This window comes from Microtus oregoni, unplaced genomic scaffold (assembly GCF_018167655.1).
Source record: "Microtus oregoni isolate MIOR12 unplaced genomic scaffold, Mior012 000040F_ref0000088, whole genome shotgun sequence".
Classification (NCBI taxonomy): domain Eukaryota; kingdom Metazoa; phylum Chordata; class Mammalia; order Rodentia; family Cricetidae; genus Microtus; species Microtus oregoni.
In genome coordinates, this window is record NW_024543207.1 from 14172751 (window position 1) to 14199863 (window position 27113).

Here is a 27113-nt window from a genome sequence, read left to right on the forward strand (position 1 = left end):
ATTGTTTTTATTATTATTATTATTATTATCTTTACTGTCTTTGCTTTCTGGCAATAAATACAGCATATTTCACATAATGTAATATGACTATCTTTTTTTTATCCTGTGGTTAAGCATGTCTTATTTTCCAAAAGAGGTGGAGAATAAGAAATTACTTTAAAATGTCACCAGGTTGAGATGGTGGGAAATCTGCTAGGAGACGAGGAGACAAAGAGCCTTGCGGATCAGATACAACTGATAATTTCCAAGGATAAAGTCTCACCGTTTTTGTTTTTTCACCTGGGGTGCTAATTCTTCATTTGTTGAAACCTTGCTCTGCTCTCTGCCTGCGTTGCCAGACATATGCTCACTGTGTGCATCTGTGTCTGCAAATTCTCCTCTGTGGATGACAGTCTCTTCATCTGCTCTCTCTTCACAGGACATCACTAATACTGGAATGAGTACCTGCCTTATTCCAGAAGAAACCCATTTATCTGACATTTATCTCATTCTGTCTACAAATGAGTGATTTCCTCAATAATAGCACATTATTACAAATGGCTAAAGGACCTAACACAATGTTTGGGGTGAACAATTTGACACAGAATATGCTGCAAAATAAAGGAGCCTAACATTGGGGCAAAATGATGAAAAAGTTCTTTGCACAATGAAGGAAGAGACAGCTTGAGAAATATGGGTTGCAACTTACCAGCAATACTTTAATTTCATAGCTTCCCCACTCCATCACATGGGCCTTTTCTTGCCTGGGAGTTCTGTTTTCTTCCTCTGTGACCCTCAGGATTCTCTTTACTGGTGTCTCATGATAAGTCTGTGATTATATATTTCAAAGAAAACATCCTATACAAGTTGGTAGAAAAATAGAAAACTCATAACTATATATTCATTACAAAATACCAAGGTAATATATATGAACATTATTGCAAATACAAACATCTGAATACTCCTCTCTTCCTCTCTCTCTTTCCATATATATATATACATATATATTATGTATTATGTCATTTACAAAGTACTGTCCAAGTATGCAAAAATTAAACTGTACTTATAAATTCATTTGAACGTTAATCTTGGAAACTTCTCTCAACATTATTAGCTCAAATTATTATTATTTTAACATTAGTTTAATTCAGAGGAATCACATCTCTAATACACACAAACCACTATTTCCCATTTTTATACTTGTGATTTATCTTAAATCATGAAATTTTAAATATCTGAAAATGTCAAAATGGTGATGAATGAACTCACTAGGGCAGCCTTACTTTCCTGGAGTTAAAGCTTTCCCAATGAAATTACTCCTTGAGTGTGAGTGGAGGGGGTGTAGACACAACAAGTGTAGAAATACAATAAAGTGACACTTGTGAAGGTAAGTCCCCAAGTATTTCACACATCAATGGATTTTTGCCTAGGCAGGTGAGAGCATTTTTTGGGTGAACATGCTCCTGATTATTCAAAAGGCCCTGAAAAGTAGGGAGTCCAGTGTTTCCTAACCCCTGTTTATGTAATATTTTCCTTCTAATAAATGAGAAAATGTGGATTAATATTTATAGAAGATATTTATAACTTAAGGTGATTAAGACCCTCACTTGTGTTGATAGGTGCTTTAGAGGAAAACAAACATACACAGAGAAGCACCGTATGTAAATGCCTTGCCACAGGCTTGCCCCGGCTTTCCTACTGTTAATCTTGTCCTTTTATTGTTGTCCTGGTGTCCAACTTTACCTTGACTTTGCAGCTCTAACTAACATCCTTCCTGCCAACCTCATTATTGTTAAATCAGAGAGTCATCATTATTGAAGTATCCGCTCTCTGAAATCTGTAATATAAAGTAAACTTTATTTACTTCAATTGCATTTTCTTTCTTTCCATTAACATCTCAAGCTGTTATGTCTCTGCTTGAACATATCAACTTTTAAAACCCACCAAAAGCAGCATGTAGAAAAAAAACCATACAATTTCTCTTCTGTGCTGCTGCAGAACTATATTAAAGAACTAAATCATTTTCAGATCATTGAACTTTGAATGTTAGATGGGAACACAGATTGCCTTTATGGAAAGAATCACTATTTTCCCTTCTCATGCATTGAATGCTGTTCCATCTCTGCACAATTAGTCAGTCTTACTCTGTGGCACATTGATTTAAAAATCTTTAATTGCTTCCTGTTAGGAATAACTGAAAAGTAATTGCCCTTTTTCTCTTTCTTCCATGTTTTCTTGTGCTGTATCTAGTCCCAAATAACAATCCCTTACAAGAAAAAGTAGTCATTCTAAGACACATCATGTGTTAGAGATGGTGGCATTTTGTCAATGTAGGTTAACCTATTGTTAATGCAGGAAGTGTGTGGTATTGCTGCTTCAATACAAACCAGGATGCTATTTCTATTTAATTTGACCAGAGAATATATACCCCCTTCTTCTCCCATAAAATCTACATTTGAATATTTGCATTTTCCTATGTTTATGAGGTTCTTAATTTTTAATTGAATATAAAATAAAGGAAATCACTTTCAATGTATGTGGTCTAGTTCTCTTTCACAACATCCCCACTTGATATAATAGGGGGTGAGTGAGCCTAATCAAAATGGAATCTACTTTCTCAGTGGCATTTTGGAAGAAGAAAGAATCAGCAAGTTTCTTTTGCTGAATTCATAAACACCATTTTATTTTGATCTTGTGTTCCAACTTCCATGTAATTTCTTTCTTTAATGTTAGAGGACATTCATGCCAAAGTTTGTCCTATCAGAGAAGCAGCAGAGGAGTGCCCAAGCCTGATTTAGTAAGAAGATGCTCTGTTCTCTTTATTACAGTACTTCTGTTTAGAATTTATGCACACATCCATTCTCCCAATTATTTTGCATCACATTCATTTAGGGCCTGTAGAGAAACAAAACCAACAGAATATAAAAATACTTATTAACAGGTATTGACTTTTGTCCTGATATAGGCTGATAATGTCCACCCTATTAAGCAAACTGCAGACCCTATAAGATCCATGGTGAAGTTTGATGTCCTGATGGGAGAAAGTTGACAGTGAAAATCCCAGCCAATCCAAATAAACACTTATTATTTCTCAGTATGAAAAAAAAAAGCTTCACTAGTTCTTTGAATTGTGAGTTCTTGTTCATATTAGAGACCTCTTCATTCCATCTTAGAGATCTCATCATTTCAACTTGGAGACATTAACTACCGTGCCTTACTTAAGGCTCTAGAATTTGATAGGTAAAATCACTATTTATTTTCCATGATGTATAATATTCTGAGAAAATATGAAAATACAATGGAAAGTCACCAGCACTATGAGCAAGTTATCAGTCAGAAATATATGCATAGAAAGGGTTTCACATAATATTTCAAAAATGTGAATCTGTATTATTTCAGAGACTCTAAATACTGACTAAACAAAAGGACTAGATATATCCATCTACCCCAAAATATTGTGGTTAAAAGGCAATAAACTTGAAATTCTGGACTTACTACATTCCCAAGACAGAGATATGGGCTCTACTTGTTTGGAATGATCTTGGAGGTATATAAATCATCAAAACTTAACAAATCATATTTACAGCAATTTGGATGATTTGTCACAAAATGTTTCCATACTAATAGATTGCATTTATCTAATTGTTTCCTAGGACTACTAAAGGGTCCTGTATGCCTACACCTCCCTACAATGGATTGATTTTGATAAGGCACTCTTTTTTATATTAATGTTTTTCCCAGAATTATAAGAGATAGTATTTCCTGTGTTTTTTTTTTATATGTGCTTATTAACTTTTATTGCCTACGATCCTGTCCACGGAATCAGAAAGAAAAGTTCCTGGAGTCTGGAGTAACAGCTGCTGTTTCCAGATAAGAAACCTGAGAAACATCAGTTCCCTAAGAGTTTTAGAGGAAAATATTTGAGAAAAAATAAAAAGAGAATTATAGGAATGATAAAATCTGTCCAAAGCATAGTACTGACAAAGAGAAACTATAAACTGTCAAGAAAACCATCAACATTTTGAAGGAGAGGAGAGCCTGCAGACCACTTGGCCCCAGCTATATTCTGCACTGTCCCAAGGTCAACTGGTCCTTGTATGAGAGAATATCTCCAATGGTTTTGCTTCATGGAAACCCATTTAACAAACCTTCAGATGCAAATCTGAAAGGAGGCCAAATGGTTCCAGTCAAATATCTCCATGGGATCCAGCTGTAAGAAATATTCTCAATTAATGATCAGTGGGGGAGAGCCCAACCCATGGTAGGTGGTGCCATACCTGGGCTGGTGGTCCTGTCTTCTGTGAGAAAGCAGTCTAAGCAAGCCATGAGAAGCAATTCAGTAAGCAGCACCCTTCCATGGCCTCTGCTTCAGCTCCTGCCTCCAGGATCCTGCCCTATTTGAATTTCTGTCCTGCCTTCCTTCAATATGAACAACAATATGGAAGTGTAAACCAAATAATCCCTTTCCTACCCAAGTTTCTATTGGTCATGGTGTTCGGTTGCAGCAAAAGAAACTCCTATCAAGACAGTTATGCCCATAATATATATATTGTTTGGGGAGTCTCTTAAATTACCTTGAATTACCCTTCAAAATGAAATTTCCCATGTTTAAACTTATATTATCTATACTCTTAGATAAATATAAATTACCTTTTTCTTCAGAATTCATCAAACAACCTTGCTGTTATTTGTAACAACAATTAAAATATAATAGTGCTTTACTCAAAATTAAAACATCACAATCCTGAGTGTTTAAAATGACTCAATGATTAAAAGCACTTATTTTTTTTTTATCATGAGGACCAGAGTTTAATCCTAGCACCCATTTTTAGTGACTTGTTACCATCTCTAACCCCAGCTCAAAGGCTCCTGGTGCCCTCTGTGGGCATGGCACACTCATGTACATATATTCATAAGTAGAAACCACTCATATGTACAAAAAATATTTCTTAAATTCAAACAAACCTATGTTCCCAAAATGAATATATTAAAAATTTTTGCCTGTAAAGTGATTTTTTTTCTTTCTCTGTTTTGTATCAGATGTCTCAATTGCAAGGCTTATCTGATGGATCTAGGCTCCTTTTAGACACCTTCCATTGTTCATTTTGTTGTATAATGCATTTTTTTTCTACACGGGATAAAACGACAAGCAAATAAGTGTCTTCAATTCATCACAACATAGACATCACAATTTTTTCATGATATAAGATTCTTATAAAATCTTTCTTGTAATTAAAAATAAAGTCAAGGTAGAAGAAACTAATATATTAATGTATTCAAATCCCTTAAAACACACTTTTTAAAAATGAAACTCGCTTTGTTTTAGAAGTTTTTCTTTGCCCTTAAGGTATGCTTTAGATACTGCACCAAAGCATGTATGAATGCTTTGGAACCCATCACACAGAAGTTTCTATGTTCCTTTAATGCCACGTGCAATCTGAGCTTCAGTGAAGGCTTCACCCATAATCTCTCTGGCATCGTGGCTGCTGTTTAAATGACTGAATCCTCACTGGGTAAGTGAACCCACAGACAGCAAACAAACATACATGTCATAGAGAGTTCTGGTGATTAGAAAAGACATTGAAGATAGAGTGGTTGGGAGTTGCTTTGTGTTTCATGTAGCCCTTAACTATAATTCATCTATGTTAACTTATAGTGACATGTGGGTGAATTTTAGTAAGATTTTAGAAAATGTATAAAAACATGAACAGAACACTCCCATTACACACAAGAGAGGGAATATTTCCATGCGAAGTCTTTTTTTAATTGTTTATCAGATGAATTACTGTTGAACTTATGTAACCTATCAATATGCTTATCAGATTTTCCAAAAGAACTGAACAAACATTATTGCCTAATGTTTGACGCCTGTTGCGGTTGCCCAATTCTTATTCAATTATTTGATCTCCTAGGGTTGAATTACTATTACTAAGTTGGAAATTTGATTTTCCAAAGCCAGAATATAATGCTAAAGGGATTTGTAAACAGCTTTTGGTCCTCAGCCTATGTGAGTCAAACATAAGAAAGCTTTTAGATATTGAACGAATTCATTCACTTTGTGAAACATATTTTGCTTTTTATTATGATATGCACTTTTTGCTTCTAGCTAGAATCTGTAAAGGTTAAGTGCACTCTGTATTTTCTATATGAATTTTAATGAATTGAAGAAAGACATTAAGAGATATATATATATATATATATATATATATATATATATATATTACAGTGCTTACTTTGCACAATATTCATTTAAATAAGAGTAACTTCACTTTGGCTTGAATTTATCAAGTTCCCATAGGGATCAATGTATTCTTAGTTTTTAGTATGCTACAATGAGAAACACTATTTAAATGTGCATGCTAGGCTTTGAACTTAAATTATGGAATCTTGAGTCACTTTCAGCTGAAAAATATCAGTTATATGGTTATAATCACAATCATCAGTGAAATATATTCAGAAATAATAAAATCTGGTAAATATGTATTATTATTATTTAAACTGAAGAATACATTATCTTTATAATAAGGGTCTTTTATTATTGCATCTTTCTTAATTAGGATTACTAATGCTGTGATGAAGCAATATGATCAAAGCAACTGGGGAGGAAAGAGTTTATTTGACTTCCACTTCCATATCACTGTGGATTAAGAAAGAAAGTCAGGACAGGGCAGGAACCTAGAGGTAGGAACTGTTGTAGAGGTCATGGCGAAGTGCGGCCTGTTGACTTGCTCAGACTAGGTATTTCCACAATTAAACCTTTCTGGTTACTTTCACTTATTTCAGAAAATAGGCATTAAACCATAAAACATAAACTTAATATGAATATAATAGTAAAAAAAACATTAGATTTAAAATATTCTAATATAGAGGAACAAATTTAGAAGTAATATAAGATAATGTCTTAGTAATAAACCATTCTCAGGACACTTGACTAGTAAGAATATTTACTCTTGTGTTCAAAATTTCTTAATTTGATAAAGTGATTGAACTACAGGTATTTTTTTTACTGTTTGGATTTTGAACCACATCAAATAAAGTATATAATGTAGATATTGATCAAAATATATGTTTTATGACTGGAAAGGCTGAGTGGAAAATATGTCTTGGAAAGAAAGTTGAAATCAGGATTAGGTGGCTTCCCACATAGTTGACTGTGTCTTCAGCAGAGTTATGAGAAAATTAGCCTAACAGTCATATTGAATACTTTTTGCATGAATACTTTTTGAATAAAGTCATATGTACATATCAATATAAGGAAGAAAGGAGGATAAAGAGAAAGAGTAAAAGAAGGGAAACACAGACAGATATACCAGTTAGACAAGAACTATATAGGATTGAAATTTTTAGTTTAAAGGGAGTCTGTAAGAGGTTTTAGATATCTGGCCACCTCAAATGAGAATTCCATTTTAAAATATTTGTTCCTAAATTTAATTTCTTTTTAATTTTTATTTATTTACGTTCTCTCAAACAATGTATTCTAACCACAGCCTCCTATCCTTCTACTCCTAATTTTCACCTTCTCTTTACCCCAGGTTCACTTATCCTCCATTTCCCTTCAGAAAAGAACAGGCCTACCTGGAATATTGATCTTATATAAAAACATGTCTCATTTTTATTTTAGTGAGATAGTAATCTACAAAAAATGGAAGGTGGAACCATTTTTGTCAGTGTGAATCATTTTATTGCTATTTTCATTTAACTGAATACTAGAAGTAGGTTTCTCCCTAGGTCCATTGGTTATCTAAATCTCAGGCTCATATACTCATTAGCATGCCAGATGTAGAATCCTTCTCATTAAATGGGCCTTAAATCCCATAAAATGTGGTAGTTTATTCCTGTAACATTCATGTCACTCATACCAATGGGCTTGTCTTGTCGGAAAATTGCTATTGCAGCTTTTGAAGTTCATACTTGAGAAAGACTCTTCCTGTCAAGTGATGGGAGGAAGGGGTTTCCACAGAGTCTCTCCTACTTTTCAAGAAGTACAAGATTTGTTCATTTGTATTGATGGCTTGTTAGAAGCAACCTTGAGTCAATTGTGCTAACAAATATCTCTTAATGATTTAGAGCAAGAAAACTTGAAGAACCGTCAATATTTGGTTGGTGGCTTTTGAGAAAGGCATTCCTTGCTTGAGGGTTAATGTTGATTGTCATCTTGAGAGTAAGTAGAATGTGAAAAAAGACTTCCTGCTCATGTCTTTGAGGGATTGTAATGACTAGGTTAACTAAGGTGGGGAAGAACAACACCATTTATTGTCAGGAGCCAATTTCCTTCTAAAATCATTACAGGAACCATCACCCTGGGGAGTCTGCACAGAACCCCACACCCTTAATTGTGTTAGGAATAGTTCTATTGACAGAGCCTACCCCACACCCAAATTGGCTGTTAATGAGAGCTATCTGTTAGCGGAACCTACCCCACATTCCAAACTATCTAGGGAGCTAGGTGTGTCAACTTGTGACTTCTTGGCCTACAGTGACCTGACCGAAGATAACCTCCTGCCTACGTGACCAACGAGGACCATGTGACCAACGTGAACCACGCGGCAAGAGCGCAGGCCCCTGTGCCCATCCCCCAACTCCTTACCCTATATAAAGCTGTACCCCATCTCTAATAAACGGAGGCTCTGACAAACTTAGCATGGCCTTCTTCTTGTCTCCTAGCTCATATTTTCCAGGTAGTGCCTCTCCTGGACCCTGGAATAACTGACTGCCAGGTGGGTTACTAACCCTAGACTGAGTAGCCCACCCAAAAGGCAATCAACAATTTATGGGCAGCACGAACCAAAAAGTCTTCCCTTAAAGAAACCCTGTAGTTTTTGCCACCGAAGCTGAGTCTGAAAACCTCTTAAAGGAGCCACATCTTTGTTTGCTGCCAGTAAACGGAGCCTATCTGAAAAAAATGCTGTTACCAAAAAGCTGTGCTTGGCTCTCATTTTTTGTAGGTCTAGGAGCCTTTTTATTTTAAGCTTTTTGACATGTTACGTGGAAAATTTTGCCCCATTTTGGGGCACCATTCTTTTGGTGGAGGCTGCTTGTTCATTCCTGGCCACCCAGACCTGAAATAATCACACAAATCTATATTGTTTACAATACTGTTCAGCCAATAGCTTAAGTGTATATCTAGCTAGCTCTTACATCTTAAATTAACCCATTTCTATTAATCTATGTATCGCCAGATTGTGCAGCTCATTTAAAGATATAATGTATAATTAAACAATTGCAGATTCGTAGATAGTTAACTATAATAGCCAAGCTTGTAGTCATATTAGTTAGGTTTTCTAGATGTACAAAGAAATCCTTTAACCCATTCAAAGACTAACAAAATATAGCATTTAATTCATTTTAAAAACTTAGAACTTTTCATGACAATGAGACACATCTGCTCCTGGCAGCACCAATCTACTTCAAGATGAGATGATGATGAACATTGAAGAGGCTCCTTATGGAGTTTGCTAGTTATTTAGGCAACAAACTGCTCTTGCCTGGATTGGTTTAAGGTATACTGTATGAACTGGACATGCAGGACCCACAGAAAAATGACTGCTAAACTTGCCTAAAAGTGAGATGATTCTCTTGGGTTCCTGATTCATTAAAGACATTCAGCAGGACACAGAAGAAAGTGACTAACAAACTGCTAATATAAGTGTAATTGTCTTTGATATTTCCTACTTCATAAAAATATCTGCCAGATACTATGGGTCTGTGGGCTAAAGATGATTGCCACAATGTTACAAAAAATTTTTGGGTGAATGTCCAGACAGAGATATCTCTGTCAATTCTAGAGTTTTGAAAGTTGCTTGCAATGCACGTCTTGTTTACTTAGGTAGTATTATATCCTTCTGGTGGCTTTGATGGAGTTAAAAAATAGTTATAATTACAGCTTTCCTTAGTTATGATATAAAATAAATATAAATATTATAACTGTAATTTTTTTTGATACTGTTTGGTTTTATGTTATTCTTTACAGAACAGAAAAGGGGAAATGGTATGGGAAGTCTTTCTGTCTGTGTGTTGCTTTTATTGGTTAATTTATAAAGTTGTTTCAACCAGTGGCTTAGCAGAATAGGGCAATGCCAGAATTTCAAGCAGATAGGGGAGGAAAGAAGGCAGATCAGAAAGAAGCCATATAGTTGACACAGGAGTCATACTCTGGACACCAGACTGAAACTTACTGGTTGGTCACAACCACTGCAATACATAAATTAATATAAATGGATTAATTTAAGACATAAGAACTAGCTAGAAATATGCTTACACTATTTGCCAAAGAGTATTATGATTATTATAGGTTTTGTGTGATTATTTCGGGTCTGGGTGGCTGGGAACAAATGAGCAGCCTCCACCAACACCGTCTGTTGGGTTCCATTCTTGTTCCCAGTTGTGATCTGTGAGTTCCCTTTTAATAAAGAACCCCTTATTTTATGCTATTCGGAGTTAGTATCAGCTTACTTCTTTATTCATGTTCCCCCAATCTGGAATGTTCCCCTTCACTTTCTAATTTAGAGCTGATGAAGAAGGCAGGTGTCATGTTGAAGGCCTATAAGCAAATTTATTGGGTGAAGGTCTTCTGAAGTACATAAATTCTTATTTCATTGTTGGAATAAACATTCCTAACACCTTGACATATCTTCAGTGGTAATATGGTCCTTGACATTTTAGGAATTAACATCTTCCGAGATGTTTTTCTCTTTTATGTCTGAAAAATATGCTTGCTATTACATTCTACTTTCAACTACTGTGTCACACATTCCTGTTGTATCCTATATTTCTGTATAAATATTGGGTATTTGAGCTCTCACTGGAATAAACTAAAAAAATTAATTTTGTTTTATTTCTTCCTTCTATTGAAAATGGGGTTTATCCGACAAGATACATCCTGTTTGCTGTTTCCCCTCCATCTACTCTCTCCAGTTTCTCCTACGGCTTCTCCCATTCATTTTCATGCCTGTTCTGTCTCTCATTAAGACACAAATAGGCTTGTAAGAAAAATTAACAAAATATAAGATAAAACAAAATAACACGTTGAGATAGGGACAAACAGAAGGAAAATATCTCAAGAAAAAGCACAAGAAACGGATATACACACGAGACTTACTTGTTCGCAAGCTCAGAAGTTGTATAAAAATACAGCACTAGAAGCCATAATGCATATAGAGGAATATGCATAAATAAAACAAAATAAGCTAAAATATTTCACATGACATTGTGAGATAAGTAACCATTAAATATGTCACTGAGGTTTTTACTTTTGGGATATACTATCGGGAAAGCAGTCTATCCTTAAGAATATTTTGTTCCCTTAAGGAAATTTCCTTGGAGAAAAAAATTCATTAACAAATGATTATCAATTGAAGATTGATACCAAAAGTTGATATCAAAGAGGTACCCATGGTGCTACTAACTACTAATTCTTTAATAATAGTTTTGAAGGTTGTTAGGAATGACCAAAGATTGTGCACAGTGAAATGATGGACAGTTTGTTCAATTAATATTAAATGGACATGAAGTACTAAAAACAAATTCCAGCATTGCACATTAATTAAATCAGTGGATGTTATGCTGGTAGTGGCAAAATCTAATCTGTGCAGGGGTTGGCTGTCTCTGCTGATATCTTTTCGTCTTCTTGTTTATTGATTGGTTTTGTTTTGACATTGGCTCTGATTATGTAACCTAGGCCTGAAGCTCTGTTTTAGCCCAAACTGGCATTGGCCTTTTGATCCTCTTGATCAAACCACTTAATATTGGGAAGTCAAGCACACAACACCATGCCCAATTTCAATAGGAATCTTCCTAATAAGTCCATGGGATTAGGAAAAAAGCTATTTCCTTTTTGTATTTTTTTCATACTCTCTCTGTGCTTTCTGCTTCTTCCTTTAAATTATCACTCAGCATTACTCTTATATTAATAAAATTATTTAATTTTTTAATTGTTATAAAGACCAGAGTCATTGAAAAACAGCAGCCCATCTTCTTCCTAAGTCTATGTGTTAATTGAGTTCAGTTCAAGTAATAGTCTTTCTTGATGTTAATGATAAGATCTATGATTAAAATCCTATTTCTAAATTTCACTGCAGGGAATACCATGTAGATAAATTTGTTTTTATCTGCTTTGTTTTGCAATAGGCAAATCAATAAAATTTGAGTTTAGTATTCAGAATAAGGATCTTTATTAATAAGCTACAAACAGAATGTTTATGTAAGCCACAGTGAGCTTTGATTCTGAGCTATTCATTTCCCTAATTTTTAAAGAGGGGTGAAAATGAATGTTTTCAGGATGACAGAAGATGTACCATAGTGATTTTTGTGCAGAGAGTAAACACTGTTGAGGAATGTAGAGCAAAATCAGCATACCACGTCTTCCCAAACAGTAAATTTAAGTGGCATCATGTTTTTTATCCATCCATTAAATATTTGGAGCATGCAGAGAGGCTAATTATGTTTTAATTTTGAATATGAGTTTACATATGATATTCTTATTAGAATACATTAAAAGAACTTCCTTGTGCAAAGTTAATTTTTCCTATAAATCTAGTAAGAAAATACAAATAAGCATTTTCTGTAGCCTACCAGTCATAGAAATATATCACATTACATCCTTATATCAAGGGTAAGACAACCCTCTAATTTTGTAGTAGGTTTTGATTTGAGAAACTGTGATGATTTCATGATGCAGATGATACTTAATTGGTTGTTCAGACTCATATTATTATTCTGTTGGAGTTGGTGATCAGATTAGAAAATATACATGTTTCACAGGGCAGTGGTGGTGCACACCTTTAATCCCAGCACTTGGGAGGCAGAGGCAGGCAGATCTCTGTGAGTTTGAGGCTATTCTGCTCTACAAGAGCTAGTTCCAGGACAGGCAAAAAGCTACAGAGAAACCCTGTCTTGAAAAAAACAAAAATAAATAAACAAATAATAATAAAAGAAAATATACATGCTTGAATAGGATCTTATATATACAAAGATCAGAAATAAATACGTCAAATAGAAACAAAACACCACAAGGATAATATAATTAGGTATTAAACTGCTGATATCAACACAAGCTGACGGTGAATTACATATATCCTTTCACCATCCAAAGGGTCACACTGTTCAATGAGATTCAGATACAGAGGTGTTCTCATTTGAGTCAAAACTATAGGAGGATTTTTTTCTTTATTGATTCTGATTAAATAAGATTAAAAATCTGGAAGATTCCACTCACAAGGCAAAATTATAATTAAAAGATTCTGATGTCTCTTCATCTACTTATATTTGCAACAAATGTGTCTAGCAAACAAAATCAACTAAAGCTGAGTCTCACTCTCTACCCCTTGAAGCAGATGAGTGAAAACTGAGTAACCGATACATATTTCATTATACAATACAATTTGCCATGCAAACCTATGAATCGGGACATGCACAGTAACCTCCCATCTTTCAGTGAGATGAGCTTATGACATAGCTCTTATGTAGGTTCTGAAGAGAAATCAAGTAAAAATATAAGAGCAATGAAGAATTGCAGGACACCTGTGTAACTCAGTGAAATCACTTTTTAATCCTTGTTCTTGGTATTACTAAATACTTTTCTGTATGAACACTTGGAAGGGAAATAGCTCACTAAATGTAACTGAACAGTATATCTGATTACTCAGTCTGTTTTAGGAAAGATGCCCAAGGCTACAAACTTTCAGTTATCACTGAAGGCCGCTAAACAGCTGACAGGGCCATCAGCAGTCTGGTAAACACAAGATTTAAAAATTAATGCAAGTTTCAGAAACAAATTTGTATATTATCCTCAGGGCAAGAAGTCATTCTCATCCTGTACGCATGATCAAAGTAGGATCCAGGGAGGATTGTGCTGGCCCTGGCTGAAGCTCCAGTTATTAAACAGACTAGAGCTCAGGATGCACCAGGGAAGCTTCCCAATTCTCACCTGATGGCCACAAGGACAGACAAAAGCAGTCTGGGTGCTCGTTTTTCTAGCTTGCCATAGGTCATGATTTAGTGTGGCTAAGGGGACTAGGTTTAAGACGTGCACTTCAGTGGGAAGGATGTTTACTCTGAATCTGGCCTCTCCTTCTCTCCTTCAATATTTTCAATATATTCTTCACACAAGCTGAAAGAATGCCTTATTTATTTCTATGATTTTCTTGGAAAAAATTAAAAGAATTTATTTCATTTAGAATACATCCCTACTAAATTAGAAATCATCATTTTAAATCTCATTATTTATGAGAGATTACTGTGTGGCATATCAGGATTTTAGGTAGATAACAATTTTGCAATTTGCCTTTTATACTAGTTATTTTATTCTTTATATTTTATATTATTTTCGGTGTCTTTTCTATTCATAACCCAATATTTCTGTTACTTAAATGTCAATTTTAAGATCTACCTATAATTTCTTTGTTTGACTACATTGTTCAATCTGATGAGGAAAACTTAAAATTATGAAGAAATCCTTCATTTATGAGGATATGCATGGAACTCCATATGATACATTGTAGGGACTGGATTATACAAGCCTACATTTTATGGCAGTCAGAATTTTGAGTGACCAGGCAAGGCACAATTTGCATCTACCACACAGAAGGTGGTTGCATAGTCTTTTGATAGTGAGACAACCTGACATCATCCTAGGCAAGTGGTCAGGATATGCTAATGTCGTTCTGTTCCTTCCGTTGTAATTTAGGAGGTCGCCTGGGGAAAAGGTGTTTTTTCAGTCTATGTGACAGAACAGGCATAGGTATGGATGTGACCTAAGTCATTCTCCCAGCTACCTAGGAAACAAAATGCTAATGAACTTCCCCCCTCAGTTTATGTTTTGGTATAACAGCTGTTTGGAGAATAAATCTGGGTGATTTTCAGGATGTGAACTCAGGATTTCACGAAGCATCCCTGAAAACTCCCTCCGATATAGTCGTGTGAGTTGTGTTTTCATTCCCACATCTCCACACTTGTATGAGAAATGATTTATGTCAGGGCTGGCCTCCGACAACACATATCTTTACTTTAGTAATGATGAATGAAAAGCAAGAAAGACATTACGACAGACAGTAATTTTCAGTAAAAATCTTTGTAAGACTATTGAACTGTAAATATGTCAGCACAGTAAAGCCATGTTGTTTTAGTTTATTGATTTTTAACTGGAATTAATATACTTACTAAGTATTTAGACTTCACTCACTACTACCAGATTTTCAACAGAAACTATTTTCCACCAGAATTGGAATATAGTAACGTATTTCTAGCTGCACATGGGATGAAGGGATATCTGATTCATGAAAAAATTTTTAAATGAATAATTATTTTAAGAATAGTAGTTGGTTTTTAGAATATCTAAAACAATCATTTAACAGTATTAGAAACAGTTATGGTGACTGTCTTCCATTATGTTTCAACTGAAACAAAAATGACAGAGCTGTATCTGCACAGGGATGGGTGCTGGGAGGGGTGGAGGGAGGGGAAACTATGGTAGGGGTGTATTTTGTGTGAAAATAATCGATTTCCAAAAAAAGTATCATCCACAAGTACTTTACAGTGTTAAATGAGCATTTGTTCTGTAAGAACATCTAACAGTTGTGGGGGTTCTACATTATTTAAATCATCCATATTAACTTTCTGTTTTGTCCAACAGATTCGTGAATTCTACATTATTGGAACTTTTCTTTGCAAACTGCCCTAGAAAATATTGTTGCGATGGACTCATTAATACGAGCGCACAGTTCACTCTAATTTAGAACAGTATTAACCCCATCAAGGCTAGAAAGCTGAGAAATATGTTATTTTCGTTTTCAAATTGAGAAACTTCTTAGTGAAAACGTACAGGACCAAAAGGAGCCATATGATTTGGGAGAAAGGCAGTGGGCATGGTGCAAGGATTAGCACAGCTCAGCTCCTCCTTGCATCCCCTGCAAAGGGACAGTGGAAGTAGGAAGCATCTCTCTTGCCAGACTCTGATATTCCGAGCCTCCATGATGCCTCTGCATTTCCATTCACTCTTTGCCACTCGGCCCACCAGAAACAAGACTAAGACAACAAAGGCCTAAGCATCTGGATTTTGTGATTGTTTTCTTTCTTTCTCTTTATTGTTAACCTTTCCAATTCAAAGGAGGTTTTCTCACTTTTTTTTTTTCACCACCCTCTTTGTGCACTTATTCTTTGGCTTAACAGAATGAGTGCAAACAAGCTTAACCTTTCCTATGCAAACATAAACGAACAAAACCAAAACAAATGTGAAAACACACAAGTCTCTCAGAGAGCCACAAATGCTTTATAGTCTTGAGTTACTGAACTTATCCTGTAAACACTCCACAGTTCAGTGAACCATGGGGAGGCATTGTGGTTGGGTCCCTCTGATCTTACATTTTGAAGTCGTACAGTTTTCTCAAGTTCTGATACAAATGCTTTATACATTCTGTATTGTAACTTAAAATCTGCCTTATACCAATTTTCATTCTACTGCTTTTCTGTGGGTGCCACCAGAGATAAATTCCCATGACTGGTTGCATGTCATCTTCCTAGCTTGCTTGCATGCTTGCTTCCATTTTTTTTTTTGAAAGTGATCTTAATTTTTCACCAAAGAATTGGTATAGTTATAGCAAAGATAAACAGTGCACATAATTCCCATATGTTTTGTGTAGCGTCCCCCATGGATTCCATACATTATTATTAACATTTCACACATTGGTCACAATCATTAGACCCACATGAACACATTATCACCCAATGACCACAGTTTACACGTGGGATTCAATCAAGTAAATCACACTGAGAACGATGCAATCTCTATGGAGTGCACAGTGCTGTGTGCCCGCCACTGCAGCCCTTGCACAGAGTAGGTTAGCTGTTCTAAAAGTCCCCGTACCTCACACGTTCAGTCATCCATCAAGGCACTGAACCTTTCAGTGAGTTCAAAGTTTTGGTTTTGAGATAGTATTTTTTAATTGGGAGGAGACGTTGTACTTAATTCATTAACATGCATTTAGGATTCCTTCCTTCTCATGTAGCTGGATGATTCATTGCTTTTCAGTGCTGAATAATATTATTTGATCTCCACCTCAGTATATTTAATCATTAGTGTAATGGGGAACATAGTCACTTCTTCATTTTAACAGTTATGAGTAAAACTGTCCTAAAATCAAGATACAGTGTTTTTGTATGCCTGTAAATTTTCACTCATCTGAATCAATCACCAAAAGGTACAAATTTTAGATCACATGGCTATCTCATTTATCAAAGGCCACAATCATTAATTCCAAGTGATGGTTCTACTTTACTTCCACACTGCATTGTTTTTAAAATACATATTTTGGGAAAGGAGACATGAATCTGGCTAACAACATTTTCTGCTCTTGCAGAAGACAGACTCTGTTCCTGTCATCTACATCATGGGACCCAATTGACTGTGACTACAGTTCTTGTACATCAGTTCCAACCTTCAGGTTTCCATGGTAACAGACATACATACAGGCAGGTATATGCCCACACATAAAAAAGAAAAGTTTAAAATTTAGGTTTTTTTTTTTTTTCTTTGGTTTTTCGAGACAGGGTTTCTCTGTGGCTTTGGAGCCTGTCCTGGAACTAGCTCTGTAGACCAGGCTGGTCTTGAACTCACAGAGATCCACCTGCCTCTGCCTCCCGAGTGCTGGGATTAAAGGCGTGCACCACCATCGCCCGGCTAAATTTAGGTTTTGACACACATTATATTCCCCTTTATCAAATTCATGTGTCTCTTCTTCAGGTAATGATTGACAAATTGCTGAAAGTTACATTAGGCAGCTATTATTTATATGTATGGATACACTGAAACATTGCCACTTATTATCTATTAACTATGTAATAAATAGTATATTATATTCCAAATAAAATGAAAATTGAGGCAATCCTGGTGTATAAGAGTTAGTTCCAGGACAGGCTCCAAAGCTACAGAGAAACCCTGTCTCTAAAAACCAAAAAAAAAAAAAAAAAAAAGGAAATTTTTAACAGTTTAGTATTTCTCAGAGTTTATACTGAAAAATGGCCTTTCAATACAATAATATTTAATAATAATTTCAATGATTCATTTTTGAAAAAATTATATATCATGTTTTAACAGAAATGGAGTTATATTTCAGAACCATGTCACGTTACCATATTTGACACAGTTCATGAAAAGGATGTTGAATTCTAGGATGCAAGTTTTAAGAGTCTTTGTCTAACGTAAGTATAACATATTCTGAACATGTTCTTGACTGCTTTTGTGTTATTCCCTAAATAAATATAGACAGGATAATTTCAAATCAATTTCATTTTACAAGTACTTGCTTTCTTAAGATTTAGACCAAGAAAGACAAATGTCACATTTTTTTTCCTCATTTGTGAATGTTAGCTGGAATCATCATATGTTTGTTATTCATTTGGAGTACTCATAGAGACCAGAAGATTCCCGAGTAATGTGAGGTGAAAGCCTTCCAAGAGAATGGAGAGAAATGCAGTGTTATAAAATGTTAAGGGAGAGTATAGAAAAACGTGTTACACATGGATGGAGTATGAGGGCAGGGTAGGGATATAGGACAGGGAGAAAAGACTGCCTAAAGAAGATTATAATCTTCTGAAATATTCAGAAGTCATTAATCATAAATAATCATAGCATATGATTCAGCTAAGCTTGGGTTATCTAACTGCGAGGAATAATATTTCAGAATTGCCCTTTTGCAAAAGTTCCTCTGGTCTTAAACAATTTTAAATTGATTTTCTTCATTAGTGTTTTGTCAAAATTCAGTAGAGGCACGCATACTGTTCGTAGCTTTCACTCACATGATGCCCTTGACTCAGCTTTATAACAAAACATGAAAGATTCTCAACTTTATATTGAAAAAGACTACAAGCATGCAGAAGATACTAGATAATGTATTCTATATATTATTGAAGATAAATACAGTCACAAATCGCTATGTGTTTATAGACATTATTAGAAATCCTGTTATTAAATATACTTTTCTGTATCACATAAGATTGAAATTAAAAAAGAAAATATTCTAAAGGTTTGAAATGTGTTTTCATCAGTACAAAAGATAAATTACTGTGTTTTAATTAAAAAAATGTAAGTATGTCCTTACTTAACATATACCAATAAATGAACTGGATGTGGCTGTATCAAAAGAATTTATTAGATTACACTTACAAATAATTTTAGAACACTTAAATGTGAATATTTTAATATATAAGTCATTGTTTTATTGTTCTAATAGATCAGGATAAAATGGAATTAGACACGGTTTTTCTCTCATCATCAATTACCTAAGGTTATGTTTCAATTAAGGAAAGTATTTAGTATTATCTTCCAGATATAGAATATATATATATATATATATATATATATATATATATATACACACACACCATGATTTCACTCAGTAAAAACCTGGAAGTGTATTAAGTAAGAAAAAATGAATTATCTAGTAATTTCTTAATGAACCATGTATTAGAGTCATTTTAAAGAACATTAGATTATGTAATTGGCATAAGAATTCTGGGGAACTAAAATAAACAATTTTCATCATGGCTCTCTGCCAGAAACATTCAATAGAAATAGTACAAAATATTTGTATACCCTGCTCTGCTTTTAGATTCAAAGTAATATATAAATGTACATTTTACTTCTGTTTTATTCTAAACTTCCCAGCCGGCAGTTTCTTCTCTTGCTCTTGGTATATCTACCACCAGACTCCACTTCCTGTCATCTGGATTTCTCATATCTCCTGACTTTCTTATTGTTTATTTACTTTATTTTATGTGCACTGGTGTAAAGGTGTCAGATCCCTTGGAACTGGATCTTCAGACAGTTGTGAGCTGCCATGTGGGTGCTGGGAACTGATCCCGGGTCCTCTGGAAGAGCAGTCAGTGCTCTTAACTGCTGAGCCCCTGTGGTTAGCATTCTTAACTGAATTTTGCCTACCTCTCTTATAATAAAGACTCATGGTTTCCTCTATAAGAGATAAGCCTCTTGCCATCTGCTGGATCAGGAAAGGGTATGTGAATCAGAAATGGAATCTGGAGACAGTTTATCTTGAAATTCTTTGTCTTCACTCACTAAACTGCCTAACAGTAGATTCATGTGCCAGGGCTTCCAAGGTTGTCATCTATGGTGAATTGGAACCAGATGAGTAATTGCTCAGTTCCTAAACCTCCTTGCAACTGACTTTGCCAATTTTCTAATACTCAGAGCTTCTTCTTGTTTGCCCAAAGTTAATAAATTTTATTTTCTAATCCCAACATCAAACATAACATGCAAATAAAGCTGGAATGCAATTTTGTAAAAAACAGAACTTTCTTTTTTTTTTTAAAGTATCTCCATTTTTTCACCCTTTTATTTTTTTTTTTTAAATTTATTTATTTATTAAGGATTTCTGCCTCGTCCCCACAACCGCTTCCCATTTCCCTCCCCCTCCCCCGATCAAGTCCCCCCCCCCTCATCTGCTCGAAGAGCAATCAGGGTTCCCTGACCTGTGGGAAGCCCAAGGACTGCCCACCTCTATCCAGGTCTCGTAAGGTGAGCATTCAAACTGCCTAGGCTCCCACAAAGCCAGTACGTGCAGTAGGATCAAAAACCCACTGCAATTGTTCTTGAATTCTCAGTATTCCTCATTGTCCGCTATGTTCAGCTAGTCCGGATTTATCCCATGCTTTTTCAGACCTAGGCCAGCTGGCCTTGGTGAGATCCCAATAGAACATCCCCATTGTCTTAGTGTGTGGGTGCACCCCTCGTGGTCCTGAGTTCCTTGCTCGTGCTCCGTCTCCTTCTGCTCCTGATTTGGACCTTGAGATTTCTGTCCGGTGCTCCCGTGTGGGTCTCTGTCTCTGTCTCCTTTCATCGCCTGATGAAGGTTAATATTCCTGAGGATGCCTATGTGTTTGTCTTTGGATTCACCTTATTTAGCTTCTCTAGGAACATGAATTATAGGCTCAATGTCCTTTATTTATGGCTAGAAACCAAATATGAGTGAGTACATCCCATGTTCCTCTTTTTGGGTCTGGCTTACCTCACTCAGGATAGCCAGAACCTGGAAACAACCTAGATGCCCTTCAACGGAAGAATGGATGAAGAAAGTATGGAATATATACATATTAGAGTATTACTCAGCAGTAAAAAACAAGGACTTCTTGAATTTTGCATACAAATGGATGGAAATAGAAAACAGAACTTTCTAAATGTGAGCTATATAAATCACTGTTCCGGGGTAGTTACTAAATCTGCCATTTGCCCTGGGCTCACTCTTTGCTATTTAGGTCTCTACTAAGAAAGCAAGATGTGTAGTATGGACATTCTCCATGACAACAGAGCAAAACATATTACTATGGATTCAGCCAGAGTAAACACATTTATAAAGTTAATTGCAGTATGACAAATTATGTGTGATTTCAATTTTTGCCTCAGGACAGTTGGTAATCTAACACTACATATAAGAAAGGGGTTATGCGATCAACTTAATTAACTTAAATTCTGTTTCTCCTGTGTGTTCATTACAAAAGTAAAATAATTTCACACAAGAAAGTGTGTTTCAGTATTTGCCACTGACTTTTCCTAAGTGTAGATTTTATATACTTCCTTGCCTTGATATGATAAATCATTTAAAATACAACCTTTCTTAAACTTAGTGACTTATATTATTCTTCATTACTTTGAGATAAAATGGGTAATGGTTTGTCAGTAACTTGCATATGCACATAATCATGGAGGTTTTATCTATATGTATGTATGTGTGTGTATATCTGTGTGTATGTGTGTATGTATGTATGTGTATGTATGTGTGTATGTGTATATGCATGTATGTCTGTGTGTGTAAGTCTGTGTGTGTATGTGTGTGTATGTATGTATGTATGTGTATGTCTGTGTGTATGTATGTATGTATGTTTGTGTATATATATATGTAGGTCTGTGTGTGTATGTATGTGTGTGTATGTCTGTGTGTATGTATGTATGTGTATGTCTGTGTGTGTATGTCTGTGTATGTATGTATGTATGTCTGTGTGTGTATGTCTGTGTGTATGTATGTATGTGTGTATGTATGTATGTATGTGTGTGTATGTGTGTATGTATGTGTGTGTATGTATATATGTCTGTATGTGCATCTTCTTTCCTCTATCCCTTTTCATTTTTCTGGTTAGGGGAAAGAGAAAGCATTTGCAAATACCAATAGAATATTATTTAAAAATATATGTTGTTGATAAGCTCATGTTTGGGGGTTATATTGGTGAGACTCTAGGGTATAGCATCTGTTTTCCTAGGAGAAACATCTTACAGAAAAAAATCCCTATTCCTCTGGATCTTATAGTCTTTCCACTTCCTCCTCTGTAATGATTCCTGGGCCTTAGATGCAGGGCAGATGGGAGGGAAGTAGAGAGAAGCCTAAGATGCCTACACTACACAACGAATTCAGTAAACTAAGATACAATGAGATGGAACAAATAGTCATTGGGAAAAACAAACCAACTGATTGTCATACCTTGAAGATATACATATAATTAACATTACTCAGAAAGAGCCAGGTTGTACTTACATATCTATGTGTAAATGCATACACATATATTTACATATTTATACACACACCTAATGGTATATATACACATATATACGTAATGTAATTTGTAATTTTACAGGAGCTACTTTCCTCAACAAAATTTACAAGCCTTCTATGAATAGCCATTTCCTCCCTGTGCTTGCGACATTAGAAGTGACTAGAGTGAGGCATCTGAGCAGCACTTGGCAAGCAGGGAGCTTTACTCTGCTTGTAGATAATATTCAGTGATAAAGTTACAAACAGGATTTGTAGGATACATATATGTTAAGCATATATGCTGTATGCATCACATTGCCACTAACTGTCACAGGATATATATATAGAATTTAGTGTTTTAATGATTAGGTTAATGTTGACAAAAATTGAAAGAGTACATATGCAAGTACTCACAGTGCAGTAAAACTTCTTGGACACCCAGGGCTAATTCTTTTGTGAACCTGTGTTGTTCTATGACATAACCATCTGTTTTCAGTGGCGTACACCTGTGACACACGCACAAAGCGTATATTTAAACAAATGTGAGTAACTTTTTTAATAGCTATTAATAACAAAGTCCACATGCTCTTATGACTTTTAAATTAATTTCTCTAAATTAATAAGCTTGGAAAAGTAATTGACAAGAGAAAACAAGAAAATTTTATTCCTTCATCATAGCATATTTATGGATTTATGGAACACAAGTCTAAAGTTCTCCTATTCATCATAATTTCATCTTATGTATGTGTGGACAGATTTTGTTCATATAGTAACTATTATTAGTTTAAAAATATCTAAATAGTCTATATATAAACAAATACAATTCTATATTTTAATTATAATTGCTGTACTTGCCATAGATGACACAATTAAAATGAAAATATATCTTGGTGCATATTATAAGTAGATATTCACTAACCCACTAATCAATACATAGATATCCAGTAATATTTTATTTTACTGTGAAAACTGAAAGTCCATTCAAAGTGACTAAGCTGACAGCAAAAATTATGATAATTTATTTCTAGCTTATATGTTTAATAAATATGGAGCAAAGTCCACAGCTCTGCACAGTATAAGTTATCTTCTTTTGAGGAAAAAATATATATTTTTAGTTGACAGTGCCAACACACCAGAAGTGCTACTAAGTACATTATATTTACATATAGGCAGAGCTATATGAGAGCTCCGTCATGCAAGCCCTGCCACAACAATGTTCTGCAGTGGTGTTTACGTAGTTTGAGAAAGACACATCAGCTTGGAACATTTCCCATGCAACATAAGAACAATGCAGCCATTCATAGAGTCCTCATTACTTTCCAAATCCCTGCTTTGATTTGAAAATGCTGTGAGGGCAATCTGCACATCTGTGTTTATATCAGTACCATTCTTAACATACTAGATGTCCCCCAACAACAGACGATGAGTTAGATAAAGAAAATATGGTGCAGGACACACCAAAGGATTGAATTCAGCTGTCAAGGCAGCATTTGCAGGACAATTAATGGCACTAGAAAATTATCTTACGCTAAATCCTAAGCCAACAACCCAAAATAGAGCATCTTTTATCACATACCTACAGCATAAGAGTACAGATCATGTTTCTGTTACTTTGTGTGAACCATTACACAAATTCCTTGGAGAATATTTGAGAAATGCATAGAGAAAATCTGTGGAAGAGAAAGATGTGCTGCTGAGCAAGGATCCTTGATCAGTCATTCAGCGATTCTTTGCTCTCCTTACTGGGGAGGGAGGTTGGTGGTGAATTCTCCTAGGGAAGTAAAGCTGACCTCGTATGAACCTTATAGTCATGTGAACAGCAGACTTCCTAAGAAGCTGATTTATTTTTTTCCCTCATCATGTCACTAGCACTGCCGTGGACTGATTGCATCCCAAAAAAGACGTGTTTCTTATAGGAACGTGTGTTCCTTTATAAGAACTCCTGCTACCCAGATAAATCACAGGGACATTTTTGTGTTTGTCGATCTCTTTATGAAACTCGCACCTCGGGTCTCAGCTCTCTATGCAGGAGAGGAGATAGGAACGGCTGTAGGAGCCAGAGGTGATGAATCTTCCATCACAAGAGAGTCTTCCAGACAACAGGACTGCTGCACACACAAATGTAGAAACATTATGGTAGTACACCTGAGACACGCACAGGTTTGGAACAGACAAAACGTAGCACTGAGAGGGAGAGTAGACGCACAGTTCCATTCCTAACTAAGGATCTTTTTACACTGGGAGCCTACTGGGAAAGACAACATTGGCTCTCCCCTGTGATGTGACAGTGTGAATGTCAGTCACACTCCAGGGCAAGTCCCATGCTCAGGGGTCGACACAGAATGAACTCCATAAAAAGCCCAAAATATGGATATTTTATTTTATTTTATTATTTTCCAAAGTAGTTTTTCCCCCTCTGGTTCATTTTATTTATTTATTTATTTTTATTCAGCTATATATTTGTTTCCATTCCCTTCTCTTCTTCCTCCTCCCCTTCTACCTTCTCCCATGATACCCACGCTCCCAATTTACTCAGGAGATCTTGTTTTTTCTACTTCCTATGTACATTAGATCAATGTATGTCTCTCTTAGGGTCCTCTTTGCTGTCTCAGTTCTTTGGGACTGTGAATTGTAGGCTGGATTTGCATTATATCTATTATATTATGAGTGAATACATAATATCTTTGTCTTTCTGGATTTGGATTACCTCACTCAATATGATGTTTTCTAGATCCATCCATTAGCTCCCAAATTTCAAAATGTCATTTTTTTTCCATTGTATGTCTGTATCACACCTTTATCCAGGTTTGCTTTGATGTATAGGACCTACCTATAACATTTTTTGAATAACACTCTACCTTACATATGAAATCGTGAATTGAGCTTGAAAATGTGCTGGAAGAATGTCATGTTAATTCTTGTGTGTGACGTTGTCACACTGTACTCCACTGCTATTTGCTCACATGTATACTTCAGTAATATTCTGTCCCCAACATCCATTAAGATAGAGCCAAGTAATTTCAGAGAATCTGCCATTTGGAAGAAGTAAGAACTGCGGGCCCACATTTCTATATGGCACAAAAGCCATTTCCCTGTCCCAGCTGATCACCTAGCTCTGGAGACAAGCTGTCTGTGCCCTTAACAAAGGCCAGGATGCCTGCTCCTAGCTTCTTTTGTTAAAATGTGGATTACCTGAGATGAGATATTTGACTGAAGCTGATGACTTAAGAGTTCAGATATTTGGTGCTTCCTTCCTTTTGTAAGTTGGGTGGTATCTTAGAGATGCTAATTCAGGGCCTACCTGACTGCTAGATGCGGATGTGACTTGAGCCCAGGCACCTGGTTGCCTAGGTGATGATGTAATGTGTTTCCCCCCTCCCCGCTCAATTTGGTCTGGGTATATAAAATGTTTGGACAATAAAAGGCGAGCTGGCCTTTTCCATGATGACGATGTAAGCTGTGTCGGTTCTTTTCCTCGCGACTCCGTTCCAGCCGGGTTAGGGAATCAGAGAATTTATGTTGGACCCTCCCGGGCCACGACAAAGAACGTTACTCTTTAATCTGAATCATTAAAGTTCCTTCCTAAGACTTGGTTCGTCTGTTCCCTCAAGTGAGTACACTGACTTTTCTAATTGGCTTAAAAAATATTTTGAAAGATCCTAATATCTAACTAATATAAAGGTTGATGCCACATTGGAATGAAAATAATTTAAAATAAATAATTCAAATCAGTTTCAATAATGAATATTAATGTTCAGTCAAATAAATTAGTATACTTAACCAAGTGCTTCTTGCTTTTATAATAGAACAAGAGCAAGTGACATTTCTCCTATGTATGCAAATGTGATTCAAAATTAAGAGAATTACCACTCTAATTTGTAGTGCTTATTTATCTAGGTAGAAAAAATTAACTGTTAATCTCAGTATTTTAAAATGACATTATTTAAAATAGCTTTACAATTGAAACGGGAATAACAAAAATGTTAATTACGCCAGAAAGCAGATAATACTCTGATGTTAATATATCTGAAAGTCTGCTCATTTTGAGAGAAAACAGAAGAAATAGGCACATTATAGTCTAATCAGAAATGAGGAAATTTTTATACACATAGTATTATTTATGTTTTCTTTCTGATAGAATTAAAGAGGCAAGATTAACTCTTTATTGTTTTATAAACTGGCAAAGGAAGACCACTTCTAATTTTAAAGAAAGTTTATTGTTTATCTGTCTGGCCCCACATGAGCCATGTCATAGAGTTAAACTATAAAGAAGATTTAGACAATTCTCTAGTTGTTCTAAATTCAACTTTTTCAATATTGGGTGGGGGTCTCACAATGTTGTCTAGGATAGCCTTGAATTGTGATCCTCCTTCATCTCTACAGGCATGTATAATCACACCAGGATCAGAATCAATTTCAAAGAGATAACAAAAAGTCCACAAATATATCTATATATGCTTGCCATTTCCCTGTGCATCAAAAATATGCTTAATCTCAATGTAGTGATAAACACTTAATCATATCTCTTACAAGGGCAAAATGGGCAGATTTCTATAATTGAACAAACAGAGGTGATAGAATTAGATTGAATTCAAGTATTCTTTT